The 13,542-nt window shown below is 41.3% G+C and overlaps 1 protein-coding gene across 3 annotated transcripts in view; it reads left to right on the top strand.

The window, feature by feature from the left end:
• Positions 1-2,881: 2,881 nt before the first annotated feature.
• Positions 2,882-13,542, top strand: part of Ptpn4 (protein tyrosine phosphatase non-receptor type 4) — a 183,348-nt gene continuing 172,687 nt past the window's right edge. For 2 of the 3 annotated variants that reach the window (XM_036202734.1, XM_036202731.1), the window contains exon 1: positions 2,882-3,401. The gene's annotated coding sequence lies outside the window, so the exon portion shown is untranslated. Of the gene's footprint in view, positions 3,402-8,248; positions 8,343-13,542 lie in introns of all 3 variants that reach the window. The other variant, XM_036202732.1, reaches the window with a different exon arrangement.

Here is a 13,542-nt window from a genome sequence, read left to right as displayed (position 1 = left end):
TGGCAGGCCTGTGGATGTCAGATGTCAATTGTCAGGAGTCCATTCTTTCCTTTCACCAAGAGTCTCCTGTGTCTGGACTCAGGTCATTAAGTTTGGTAGCAAGTGTCTTTACCTGTTGAGGCATCTTGCCAGCCTAGAACCTCCATTTTAAACCAGATGTTCAGCTGGTGGCTATACGGATTAAAATTTGAATAAACTTATTTTCCAGTTTATTCCTCATTGAGCAAATATGAACTGGGGCATGGTCCAGGGTTTCATGAATGTAAGGCAAGCGCTCTACTGACTGAGCACATGGCCTGTAAAGCAACTCCGTCCTTCTCCTCCTCTTCTTCTTCTCTTTGACAATTACTTGCTCCTTCTTTTCCAGGGCTGCAGGAAGGTAGGTTTAAGACGAACTTAGAATTCTCTAGGAATGCTTGTAAGTATTGGTAACTTCAAAGGGCCCATCTAGGTGACTTCCACTGTGGAGGCTCCCTTCGGAAAGTTTCTCTGTTCATGGGTAGGCAAACACATAGAGACAGAGAATAGATTATAGACTGGTAAAGGTTTGGGGAGGCATGGGATTTCTTTTGGGGGTGGTGATAATTGGTAGAGATAGTTCTGAGGTAGAGTCAGTGGTGATGGCAGAACAACTGGGATTGGCTAACATGCCTGGCTTTTCATGTGTGCCCCGGGGAATCCATACACCGGTCCTTATGCTTGAACAGCAAGCATTTTACTGATTGAATTTTCTTTCCAGGCCCAATTTCCGTATTTCTTTGAAATTCTATCCACTAGTGATTCCAACATTTTGTTCTTTCCACCGATTTCTATTTCCCTGCCAGGCAGTGTCCTCAGGCATTCTGAGGGCTATGGAGATGACTAAGAGGATTTTGCCTTGGATAGTAACAGTGATCAGATCATGGACTACGAACGAAGTATTGTGCAGGAAAATGAACACGTGAAAAACACCAAAGGGATGTTTAAACCTACAGCAGCTATCTGTATCTCAGAAGGAAGGAATTGTTTCTTACTGCTCAACTCTGGTGAATTCTCTTTGATCTTTTGTTGGAGGATGAAGGGATGTTGCCAGAGGTGAGCTAAGAAGCGTTTTAGCAATACCATGAACAAAGGATTTCGAAATGGAGAGCTGGAGGAGAGAACACATACTTCGGGAAGAGCAAATGAGCACAGGCTGGAACTGATATGGCTGTGTCCCTCCTGCATTCCGAGACAGGGTCTTATGTAGCCCAGGCTGGCCTGGGACTTACTGTGTAGCTAAGGATGTTCTTGGACTCCTGATCCTCTTGCCTCAGCCTCCCAAGTGTCCTAGTGCTCATCACCAGTTGGACAAGAAAAAGTAGGAACCGAGTGTGAATGAGAAGAAGTGGGACAGAAATCGCTGGTTTCCGAAGTTTTGCACACATTTTCCTGATTGACAAAGTCATTTTGTTGACATGGAGAAAAGATAAGCTTTGCAGCATGTGGATGCTGGGTGCTGGGGATGAAACCCTGGACCTGGTGCATAGACTAGGCAAGTACTCTTTCCTCAACCCCCTGAAGAAACATTACTATTACTATTATTGTTGCTGTTGTTATTATTATTATTATTTTGGTTTTTCAAGACAGGGTCTGTCCTGAAGCTTGCCCTGTAGACCAGGCTGGCCTCGAACTCACAAGAAATCTGTCTGCACCTGCCTTCCCAGTGCTGGGATTAAAGGCATGCACCACCACTACTCAAAGAAACAGTTTTTATAAAGATAGTCTCTGGTGTGTGTGTGTGGGGGATACAAAGATTAAAATCAAGAACCAATAAGAAGCCTTGCCATAGAAAAAGGCATTGACACTGCCCTCCACCCCTGCAAAAAAAAGAGGCAAGGGCCTTCGAGATGGGTCAAAGGGTAAAGGAAAGGAATTTGCTACCAAGTCTTGGGTTCAATCCCTGGGACCCACAAGAGATGACCAACTCCCAAACCTTGTCCTGTGAGACTTTAACACATAAACACACACACACACAAAGAAAGAGAGAGAGACACTCACGTTTTGGGTATATACAAAATAAAGAAATGTAAAAAGCTTAAAGAGAAGAGGCCACGGCAATGCGAGGGTACTCTCAAACTCACGCTTTCCTCCTTTCAGGTGTGGTCACCAGTCCATAGGAATGTCCTCTCATCAGCAGGTTTGTATCACCCAGAAAACTAATTTAGAGTATACCGTCCTCAAAGCCCTGGCATAATACCAACTCTCCTTCTCAAAAATGAATGACCGAATTTGATTTTAAAAAGCAGTGTTGCTGGCACACGGGAAGCACCCATCCTTTGTTTTACCCAGGAACGCCTTTTGCTTAGGCTTTGTTTTCGAGAGCCTCTATTTAGGAGGAGAAATGATGGAAAAGTGCACTTCAAAGCCTCTACCCCCTATCAGCACTTAGTTGGGACAACCTGAAGCCAAGAGGTCGAGTTTCCCCACTTTGCGCTTTCCCCTCCTTTTGTGTCCCTAGAGTCAGTAGGCACACCGGGGAAGAGGGAGGAGGGGCAGGACTGACAGTCGAGGAGCCAATCCCGGCCTGGCTATGGGGTGTGGACACGGAGCCACGCCCTCCCCTCCCAGCCCGCTAAGCCCCGCCTCTCTCGCACCTGCGAGTGCCTGCGCTCCTAAGCAGGCGGCGGCGCTCCCAGGTCGGGTGGGAGGGAAGGAGGCGGAGCAGGGGCGTGGCTCCACCTCTCGCGAGACCGCCTCCTGTTGCTGAGGCCGCCGTTCCGGGACTCTGACTGGCCGGCGGCTGCGCAGCCGCCATGTTCGGTTGCTATGCTGCGGCCTAGGAGACGGGGTGTGCTTGCCGGAGGAGGAGGAGACGGAGGAGGAGGCGGTGGAGGCGAGGGAGGAGGAGGAGGAAGGAGAGGAGGAGACGAGGGAGGAGGGTGACCGAGCTTCTCCTTTGCACTCTCACACAGAGCCGCCTCCCTGGAGTCACCCGCCGGCTCACGCCGCGCGCTTTCCTGCTCCGCGGACGCGACTTTGTTCTTTAGGACTCCTGGGACCTGTCAGAAATCGGGGCTCCGGGACTTGAAACGAGACGTGACTCCGGCCCGCGCGGGCCGCGTGTTGGGGGGCACCGCGGCACTTTCGGGGCGCGTGTGAAGGGATTAGCTCATCTCGCCAGCCGCGAGGTGCGAGCGCGCGCCTCCCCGCGCACGCCGGCCCCGCCGCAGCCCCGCAGGATGACGGGGTGCTGGCGGCCCGCGGCCGTGGCGCGGCCACTGTGGCGGCGGCTGTTCGCGGGGCGCTGAGGGGCGAGCACCCCAACGCGGACCACGCGCCTCTGCACCCCCGGCTGTGTGCCCGGGGCCTCCTGGCTTTTTGTATTTGGATTTTTTTTTTCTTTTCTCTCCAGCCGAGAAGACGCGGCTGTGATCACGAAGGTAAGAGGGGCGCTTGGGGAGGTTCTTCGCTTGGCCTTCTTGGGTCCCCTTTGCAGATCGTGGGCGCGCACCTGAAGCTTGGGGAGCCAGGTAGCTAACTGGAGCTACCCGACCGACTACTGCCCTTTTTTTATTGGGTCCGGGTACTGGGATCTCCCTCCCTGGGGGTTATAGTTGAAATCTCTGCTAGGGATGAGTGCACGGTGTAAGGGATGGCATAGATGCGAGAGGGAATGTTCCAGTGTTCCTAAACTCAAGGTAAGGCTGGATTAGGATCTTCAGTATTCCATTTGTTCTAATATTGTTTCGTTAATGGACTTATATAAGTATTATTATTATTATTATTATTATTATTATTATTATATTATTGTTATTATTTGCACGCTGCATGAGCACAAGATCCCTCCCATTGAACTTGAAAGTCTCTTGTGACTCTGCCAGTATCTACTTGTTTTTAGGAATCTGTAGTTGGGCTCCCAAAAAGTTGAGATGCAGAACAGATCTGAATCCTTCACTTAGATTTTCATGATGTTTTGGAATCTTCACTGCCCTCATAATGTTCAGATTGAGTGTGAGTCTGTAGTAAAGGACAGATCAGTGTTTGTGACTTTTTGTAAACGTAAGCGCAGCGATCTTTGGCTTTCTGGCTTTAAAATTTTTATTTCTGTGGCAATGTTTGTTAATAGTTACTTACAGGAAAAATGGAGCATATGGATTGTTTTTTATGGACAGGAACTCATCTTACAAGACCTTAGTCACCTGAATTGTCCCAAGACAGACTTCTGAAAATCAATTAGATTCAGAGATTAAAGAGAAGCTGGAATTATTTTATTTTATTTTATAAAGAAAGTTGAGATGCAGTTAAAATACTCATCTGGATGCATTGCTGGGGTTACTTCAATAATGGAAAAGCTTACGATTTCACTGATAATGCATATGAATGTTTCCCCGAAACTTAGGCTAGAGACTTTATGTCTGGCCTTGCATCACATAGTGACATCAGTGTGTACAAGGACGATGTGTGGGGTTTTAAAAGCCGCTTGTTCCAGGAGGATCTGTCATTATCTACTAGCTACTTTTGAAATGAGCAGTTCAAGAAATACTGAGTGTGTGACCAGATCTTGGGTCCAGATGAAATAGCTCAGTTCATTGGTTACGTTTAAAACATGGCTGTGGAGAGGAAACAAAAACAAAAAGCCGATGTGTCTGGCTTGAGAAAGACAGTTGGGCTAGAAAGGTTGGAGCAATAAGCGTCCCAGCCTTTTGAAAATCCTGGGTTTGTGAACAGGAGTGTGTCAGAGGGGAAACATGTTTTCTAGAAGGGGAGAGGGTTACCTTAAATAGTTATTCAGTATGCTTAATAGACTATAGCTAGATGTATTATGTAAATCTTGAATTTGAGGATCACACATTCAGTGTTCTCTTAAAGAAAAAAGTCGGTTTGAAAGGAAAAGCTTATGAGTTAATATAGAACCCCCTTTTTTCACTCATAATCTGAGATCAATCATCTTGTGGACACCACCTTTTTTTTTTTTTTGCTGCTGTTGTCAGAATATATTTCTACTCCAATTACCTCAAAAGCTACTTTTGTGTCTCTTCACATTTTCTATGGTGTTCTTATCTTTGTTCATATTTTGTATTGACCATGTGCAATATTATGGGGATGGCCCCATAATATTGTGATCTTGTCTGATTTATAAGATCAACATAGTGTGTGTGTGTGTGTGTGTGTGTGTGTGTGTGTACATGTGTACATGACAGTATAGTCTGTTTTTAAACACAATGAAGCATCACTGTGTTATAGTTTTTCTTACTATTCAGTTGGTTAAAGTTTGTTAAGGTAGAGAATCAAATCCATCAAAAGTAGTAACAGATGTGACTTACCTCAGGCTTCTAATAGCTTAGCTTCTAGGTAGAGGTAAATTATGTCAAGTCCTGTTTCCTCCTCCCCCACTGTGTCCTAATTGAATATCTTTAAAATGTCCCTAGTAACATTGTTGCTTTAAATTTATGACACTAATTTCTAATTTAGGCTAGGCATAACACCAGCATCTATTGAACACATTTGCTAAAAATACTTTCTGGGTCGGATGTACTTAGAATGCAGCCTCAGGAAAATTCACTTGAACTGTTCTACTGTGACCAGTGTAGATTATTATTATTATTATTATTTTTAAGAACTTTAATAAAAATTACAGATCCTACAAATGAGTTTTTATCAGTTTAGGCATAGGTGCCACCTTTTTAATTTATAAAGTGAGACAGTCATAGAAAAAATGTGATAGCAATAGAGACTTTTCAGTTGTTAAGAAAACTTAATGTGAACTCTCTTGACTCTTAAGTACTCTGGTTTGTTTACTTTGAAATGTTTTAATTTTATCTATTACACATAGAATTGTAAAATGACGTACAGTTTATATGGTTATTCATTTAGTATTTATGGCTTTTTCTCAGCTCTAAAAGGGAGAGGAGTGGTTATGTTTTTGAGTAAATTGTCTTTAAGGAACAAAATAGGAGTTAGATAATTTAAGGAGACACTTATTCAGAGTACTTCTTTCCTCCTCTGAGAATTAGGTTGTTTGAAGAGTAAGAAATCTTTTTTTGTTTGTTTTGTTTGTTTGTTTGTTTGTTTGTTTTGTTTTGGTTTGGTTTGTTTTGTTTGAGACAGGGTTTCTCTGTTGTAACAGCTCTGGCTGTCCTGGAACTCTGTTGACCACAGGCTGGCATGGAACTCACAGAGATCTGTCTGCCTCTGCCTCCCCAGTGCTGGGATTAAAGGTGTGCGCCATCTCTGCCTGGCAAAAAGCAAGAAATCTTAAAAAAAAAAAAAAAAAAAAAAAAAAAAAAAAAGTAGGAATCTTGTTTGGTCGATGTTTAAGGGCAAATGGTTTAAAGGTCTGTTTGAATTCTTCATATTAGGAATGAAAAAATGGTGAACTTGTTAGGAATGCAAGTCTATGTGACTTAATGTAGCTAAATATAAATTGTTGCTCATAAATGAAATTTGCTTTTTGATAGAAATATACTGTTTTACAACTGAACTGAGTTGTTTTGTTGTTTTTCTGGATTATTACAGTTACAGAGTTTTAAAATGATACAGTTCAGTTCAGAGATGTTAAATTTAGATTGATTTAGTTTCTGGAAGTTGGGTTTTTGGGGGATGGGGAGGACAGTAAAGTACTATAGAGGAACATGTTGTTATGTTTTCATATAATCTTCAATCACTACAGATAGTGAGAAGTAATATAATGAAGAAGTAGTGTAGAATGTTCTTTCCCAACATGGATCATTTGTTAGAAACTGTACAGTTTATTTTATATCCTTTGAATGACAACTCAGTATAGTCATATGAAATACAAGGGACATTTATGTTCACAGTCATCTTTGATTTCATGGTTCCCAAATAGAAATATTGGAAGAGAGGTTACGAGTATTTGCAGAAATTGGTAAGAACAGAATGGGCTGTCTTCAGAGGAAGACATTAATTTGGAAGGCTCACTTATTGTATCTTCTAACAGGATGTTCTGTAGACTAGTAGAAAGAAGAGGATCTTGAGGGGGAAGAATGTTAATATTTATTATCTGTTAAGTCATCAAGTATACTTTGTGAGGTGTATGTTATGTCAATCTTGTGTCATCTGCTCCCCTCCAAGTGGAATTCAAACCGTACCTGACACTAAAGCTTATTCTTTAAAGCAGTGCAGTCAAATTACATCTTCTGTAGTGATAGAAATGCTTTCCCTTCTTTCCCAGATTTATTGAAGTATAATTGACAAATATGAGGGAACTATTTTTTTTCCTACCCTGTTAGATATGGTAGCCATTAACTATATATAGGTTATAGAACACTTGGACATATGACTCTGGTATATGTGAGAAACTGAGTTTGAAGTTGCATTTAGTTTTAATCTTTTTAAATTTCTAGCCAAGCCGGGTGGTGGTGGCGGCAGCACACGCCTTTAATCCCAGCACCCGGGAGGCAGAGCCAGGGGGATCTCTGTGAGTTCGAGTCCAGCCAGGGGGATCTCTGTGAGTTCGAGTCCAGCCAGGTCTACAGAGTGAGTTCCAGGACAGGCACCAAAGCTACACAGAGAAACACTGTCTTGAAAAAAAAAACAAATATATATAGCCAAATGTGGTTGCAGTTTTTAGATCTTGCTTCCTAGAAAATCTGAGGTCTGGCATTCAGTCTTCCACAGGTTTAGTCATGACATCAAGGCAACTTACTTAGTTCTTGAGCTTCAGTTTAACCTGTTGAGAAGTGAAAGGATTACCACTGACCCCCATCTTGCTTTAAAGTTCAGTAACTTCTTACAATGTACAATGGCATTTAGTATTCATGAGCATTATTTCTGAAGGCTTTCTCCCTCTCCATTGTGTTCACCATTCATATAAGGAATTTAGTTTTGAGAATATAAAGTGTTCACAGAGGATAAGGGGTTATTTTCTGTGCATACTCCCATACACAGTTGTTTGGTGAAAGCATTGTGTGACCCAAACCAACATAGAGCCAAGGTGATGCTAGGTAAATTTTCTGCTACTGAACTACATGTTGTAATAAAAACAGAATCTTTAAAGATCCTAGTACATTTTTATTAAGATTAGCAACTTTAAAAAGTAGAATTGCTGAATGTAGCACTGGACGCATGAAGCACAGGAAAGAAACAGTCCTTGCCACCTTCCCATGCAATTATATAGCAGTTCCTGGTACTCATCAAAGTGATTCTTAACCCCTTTGCTGGGCCTTGAAGACTCTTCTCCCAGTTTGATCTTGCTGACTTTGCTTCTTAGTCTTGTTTAAAACAACAACATTGTGTTTCCCTTCACCTTTGCTTCCTCGGTTTACAGGGTCTGCTCCTCTTAAGTCTTCCTCAGAACTCACCTTTTTGTTAGAAGGCTGCTGATTAATCCAGTCACAATGATCTGGGTTTCAGACCTGGCAGTAAGTACCTTGGGGTTAATGTGTGATTGTTTAGATAAAACTTTGTATATTCTTTGTTAATTAAAAAAAGTTCTTGTGTGTGTTCACAGCTGTGTGCTAGCCCATGCAGGCTCATGTAGAGGCCAGAAGGCAACACTGGGATGTCTTCTTCAGTCCTTTGTCCGCCGTAGTTTTACTTACTTTTTTACACTAGGTTTCTCACCAAATCTGGACAGGAGTTCAGCTGTTCTGGCTAAACTGGCTGGCCAGTGAGCTTGTCTCTCTGCCTACTGCTTGAGTTACTGGTGCTTGTCACCATTTTCAGCTTTAGGTGTTCGGAGTTCAAATTCAGCACCTTACCCACTGAGCCATCTCCCCAGACCCGCTTCTTATTTTTTTTTTTTGTAAGCTTTTTATCTTACATGTTTTAATAACATTTAAAACAAGGGTTGTTCCTTTTGTATTGCTCCATGAGTTTAATCCCTGTTTAGCTTTTTTTTTTGAGCTGAGGATTGAACCCAGGGCCTTGTGCTTACTAGGCAAGCACTCTACTTCTGAGCTAAATCCCCAACCCCATGCTAAATCCCCAACCCCAGCATTTTTTAAAAGAAAGTTTTAATTAAAAAATTATTAACGTTTACCCCAATCACCATTTGAACTGATATTTTTGTTTCTTTCTGGGCAACAGCACTACCCCCCCTCCGTGTGTGTGTGTGTGTGTGTGTGTGTGTGTGTGTGTGTGTATGTGTGTTAAAGTTTTGTGATCAAGATACAATTTTGAGTATAATATTGGAAACATTGCATAGTGGAGGCCTTTTAATATATGAAAAGGATCATGGACTTTGGAACCAAGCAAATGAATTTAAATATCTGATCTTATAAACTGTGGCATATTATATGACCTTTAAGCCAGTTGGTTCCCCACCTCCACCCCACCCCCCAGAGCTGAGGACTGAACCCAGGGCCTTGTGCTTGCTAGGCAAGCGCTCTACCACTGTGCTAAATCCCCAACCAACCAGTTGATTTTTTTGTTTGTTTGTTAACTTGTTTTTGAGACAAGGCCTCATATTATAACTCAGACCTGAAACTTTTTATGTAGCCCAATCTAACCTTGAAAATGCAATCTCTTTGTCTCTGGCTTCTGAGTGCTAGTGTGGCCTTGAATTGTAGTTGAATACTAAGAAAATATATATGAAGCATCTAGGACAGTGCTTTAAGTACGTAGCAGTTGGCATAGCAAATTTTTGTTTTGTAGTTCCATTTTCGTGAACATGATGATAAACATCCTGATGATTTACTAAGCTAAGTCATTTGCCTGTTATTAAACATTGTGTCTATGTTCTCAGTCTAAAACCAGAAGCCTGGGGTAATGGTTCAGGGTTATCCCAAATATCTCTTTTATAAAAGTAGACTGTAGATGTTCTTATTTTGGGAAAATAGTTGTGCCTTCTTTTAATTATTGAAGTTTTGAAAAATTTGTCTCATTGGTGAACAAGGGAGCAAGTTCCTTTACCTGTTAATCAAACATTTGAATTTCGGATATAATGGGAACAATGTTATGTGTAAAGGTAAATGCAGTTTGATTCTTTTTTTTTTTGAGTTCCAGTTCTAGGCTGATCATACCTATCCACACACACAATTCAGAGTGACAGTGTATTAAGATCTCGGGGAAATGAGAATTGGTGTTTGGATATGGTTCTGAAGGATGAGCTGGAATTATCAGGGTAGAACAGCATGTATAAAAGTCAGAAATGTGAAAGGTTATGTAGTATGTTTAAAGAAACACAAGTTGTCTTATTGTATATGTTTTTGTTCCCATGTGGGTTCTGTCTGGTAGGAGATGAAACCAGGTCAGATGACTCTTGTGCTTGGGCAAGTCAGTCATATCTACCTTTAGAAATGCAGCTTCCTGTTGAGCATATTAGAACCTTGAGAATGGTTTCTTTTGACTTTAAATCATCTCCTTGGTTTATCCCAGTGTGATAAATGATTGTTTTATTTATTTAATGTCAAGTTGGAAAAAGTAGAATTTTAGAAGTTCTAAATATTGGAACTTTTATCCACTCCACCTTGGCATCCCTACCATGTCATAGAAAAGATAAATATGAAGCCCTAAAATAAGCATAAATTAAAACTCAAGTCAAAGTCTTCCTCTTTTTTCTTTTTGAAGCAGGGTCTCAACGTTTAGCTCAGTCTGATCCCAAACTATAGTCCTGCCTCAGCCTTATGGAGTGCGGAGGTCATCATAGGTTTGAGCTGCTGTGCCTAGCTCAAATATCTCTCACTCTCCCTTCTCCATACTCACTTCCCTTGGTACTTAACTTATTCATTGTTTTCTTTGTTAATGAATGTACAAATGTGTATATGAAATATCCTTTCATTTTCCTGCCTTGTAAATTGACATTAGCAATATGCAGCAGTTACAGATATTTGGGTAAGTAAATAAAATTAAGTATATGTTTTAAAAGTATGAGTTCCTGATTTTAGAGTTAATAGTACAAAGTTTTATAAGAGTATCAGGGAGACAAGAATGCTGTTACAGTGGTGCAGGTGAGGTATAATGATAAGAATTAGAGATGGGGAAGTAAAGAATGAGACTCCGTTTAGACCTGGGGGAAGGAGGAAAAAATACGAAATTTGTGCTAAGATTTATCCTTTGGCAGTTCTCCTTTGGGAAGGGAGGGCCAAATACTTTTGAGTATATTTAATGAAACAGTTTTTTTGTGGGCACCATAGTTGTCATGAGTTTACACTGAACTTTTGAAAATTGACACATTGAAGCAATTTTGTACCTAATGAAAATTCTTAAGCTATATATAAAGAGCTCCTGAAAGCCCTTAAAGCACATTGTAATGTTGAACTATCTGTACTATATGTGTCTTCAAGATTAGCCTGGGACATCTAGTTCTTTTTGACTTAATAGAGTGGACTTGGCGATGTCCTTTCAGGGGTTCAGGGGTTCTTCTGACATTGCAGTTGATACTTTTTCTCTTCTACTGTATCTATTTTGTTGTTTTTTGAAGACAGGGTTTCGTGTGGAGCTCATGCTGATTGATGTGAGCTCTCTGTATAGCCAAGGGCAACCTTGAACTTCTGATCCTCATGTCTGCACCTTACAAATGTTGAGATTACAGCAATGTTCCACCATGCCAAATTTATGTGATGCTGAGGGTGGGGCGTAGGACTTCGTGTATGCTAGGTAAACACTCTACTGACCTAGTCACGTCTTTACCTCAGCCCTCTTCACTGTACCTAATTGGATTCTCAAGGTTTGGTGAAACTACCTAATCTCTTTGCTGGTGCATTCTCATTGTTAGTTCCACATTTCTAATGAATGCACCATTTGTAATCTGATTAGACTTTCCGAACCTCTTGAGAGCAAGTTGTAGATAAAATGCCTAAATATTCTAGTCTCTGTTTACCAAAATATGGACAGTCTTCTACAAAATGCCTAGTCAGGAAATGAGCACTCAGAATACTAACTTCAGGTCTATAGATGACAGTCATGTTTTCCCAGTGTGATCCGAATAGTATTTCTTTTGCTTTTCTAGTCCAGGAGCCAGTTTAGGATCATCTATTGCATTTAATTGTCATGTCTCTTCACTCTTCTTTTGTTTAAACTGGGTTTTTTGGCCTTTATTTTGTGTGTTTACTATGTGCTAAGACAATTGTATAAAGGTCAGAAGACAACTTTTGGAAGTTGATTCTCTCCTTCCACCATGTGGGTGGATTGTTAGGCTTGGTGGCAGGCATTTTTACCTTCTGAGTGATCTTGCTAGTCCCTCTTTACCCTTCTTGAATTTAGAAAAAATTTTCAGTAACCCTTCCTGTCTTTAATGACCTTGACAGTTTCAAATAGTACAGTCCTTTTATTCTGTAACATGTCCCTTTAGTTAAATGCTCCCAGTGGCTGCTCACATGCACACTGAGGACATTGTTGGCAGAACTGCCTACCACAGAAAGATGTGCTATTCTTAGTGCACTACCCAGAGACAGTCTTGACCCACCACTGTTGATGTTTGACCTTGAACACTGTAAGCTCATGCTTGCTGAGTGTCTCTATTCTATAACTCAGGAGAAGTCACCATTTTCACCTTTTAGGTTTGGTTTTGTATTTTCCTGTTCTCATACTGGACACCAAATCCAAAGCCTTGTGCTTCCTAGGCAAGTGCTCTATCACTGAGCTAAATCTCTAACCCCTCTTTTGTGGTGGTGAGGATCAAACCTACGTCTTTTGCACACACTAAGGCCCACTGTTCTTCGGTGGAGAGACACCTAAGACTGTACCAATACCTCTCATCAGAGCTTAATCATTATCACTTAGATTTACCCCCTGTCAGAGTTAGGCATTCTTTCACTCATCAATACAGATAAATTCTCATGCTTCTGTTCCCGTTTGGTAGTTTTTATTAGGTACTGTGATTTGAAATTTTATTTCACTGTTCCAGATTTTGTAGTGGAACCCTTTGAAGTTGACTTCCTTATCTTCTGGACATGTCCCTGTCATTGGTGTACTTTCCAGTGAGTTCTAAATCAGTTTGAGCTGTGGGATTATTCCTTCCTCCAAGGTATACTGATTTCTTTCAGTAGAGGAGGTGTTTGTTTAAACTGGGAAACCAGTAGTCTAGAACTCCAGAATTCTCTCTAGCCTTTTCCCTTTTTGTGTTTATGTTAGATTTTGTTTTAATTCTGTTGTATGGGGGGTTTAGACCCAGGGACTCAGGCATGCTAACTAGGCAAGAACCAATGACCTGTCCCATTCTGTATTTATGACTTCTTTTTCTCCCTCAGCAAGAAACTGGTTCTTGCCGTTCTTTAGTGTAACTACTTATTTGCCCAGTCATCTTGTGTGTGCTACTCTCCCAACGCCAGACTGGTGTCTTCCCTGCTAGTGTCCCCTTCCTTGCTACTTCTGAGGCAGGCCCATAGTTCCTCAGGACATGCTGTAAGAGTAGAAACTTCCCATTTAATTTTTTTCTTTAATCATAACAAAAATTTGTAGAAAAGTTATACCTAGTTTGGAGGAGAACAAAGGTAAAATTCAGGAAGGTGTGTGTCAGTCTGATGAAATAGCTTAGTAAGTTGCTTACTGTGGATATGTGAGGATCTGAGTTCAATTCCTAGCACCCATGTAAAAAGTCAGGTGTAGTGGTACAAGTTTGTGATCTTAGCAGAGATGGATTCTTGGGGCTTTCTGTCTAGCCAGCCTAGGCTAATTGGC

The sequence above is a fragment of the Onychomys torridus genome, chromosome 11 (genome assembly GCF_903995425.1).
Source record: "Onychomys torridus chromosome 11, mOncTor1.1, whole genome shotgun sequence".
Taxonomy (NCBI): Eukaryota; Metazoa; Chordata; class Mammalia; order Rodentia; family Cricetidae; genus Onychomys; species Onychomys torridus.
This window is presented reverse-complemented; position numbering and strand designations above follow the sequence as displayed.